General features: G+C 31.6%; 1 non-coding gene across 1 annotated transcript; it reads left to right on the top strand.

Moving 5' to 3' along the window:
* Window positions 362-432, top strand: TRNAC-GCA. Its single transcript has one exon. It is a non-coding gene; the product is annotated as a tRNA-Cys (tRNA).

A 979-nucleotide genomic window follows, 5' to 3' on the forward strand; every position in this document is an offset into this window, starting at 1 on the left:
TCAAAAGCATCCCTAGAGAGATAAAATACCCCATTATAGAGCTATACAAGGTAACGTATGTTCTGATTCTGGGGTTTACATATACTCATTATTAGTGTTATAATTCAAATGGAAGAAGATTTCTTTTTAATTGAAAAAACTCAAAATAGATTAGTTATAAATCTATTTCTAATGATTTTCTTATCTTATATTATTAGAAATAAAAAATGTAAATTTGAATTCAAAAAAGGTCATGAATTTACAGTCAATAGTTAATGGTTCTGATTTGTACTAGATTCTATATTTTGTGACTGAAAATCTATATTTTTTTCGGAGTTGAAAAAAAAACAAGAGAAAATTTGAATCTAGTACAAATCATTTTGGCGGCATGGCCGAGTGGTAAGGCGGGGGACTGCAAATCCTTTTTCCCCAGTTCAAATCCGGGTGCCGCCTCAACAGGAGACTTGAAATCTCCTGTTATAAAACTATAACAAACGTAGGAAAAGACTCTTGATACTTTCTTTTCGTGATTCTAAGCCCCTGGCTCTCGAGGTTCTATTCTCTAACCTAAAGTTTTACCTATCAGATTAGAGGAAAACTAAAACGAGTGGAGGGAAATCCATTAGATTGGATAGGCAGAGAGGGAATTAAATTAATAGTTTTGGAAAGGATCTAAGATACTTTGGATATAGACTCATGAAAGTGTCGGAATGCTCAGACATTCAATCAATATTAGATTAGATGAAGAATTGCCTTTCGTTTTACTTCAAATAAAAATAAAAAACGATAAAAGAAAGAAAAAAGATTATTCTTTCTACATATGAGTCAGATTTTTTGGATACTTCGAAAAGTATCTGTTTACTTGTGTTTACATCTTGTCGATTCTACTAGAAATTCTATAATTAAGAATAACTCAGTATAAGATAAGTGGATTTTTTGGAGTAGTTCATCAATGGTGACCAAATATCTCTCCCTTTTTTTGACTCTGCACCAGTGATTT

Source organism: Camelina sativa, chromosome 18, assembly GCF_000633955.1.
Source record: "Camelina sativa cultivar DH55 chromosome 18, Cs, whole genome shotgun sequence".
NCBI classification, from domain to species: Eukaryota; Viridiplantae; Streptophyta; class Magnoliopsida; order Brassicales; family Brassicaceae; genus Camelina; species Camelina sativa.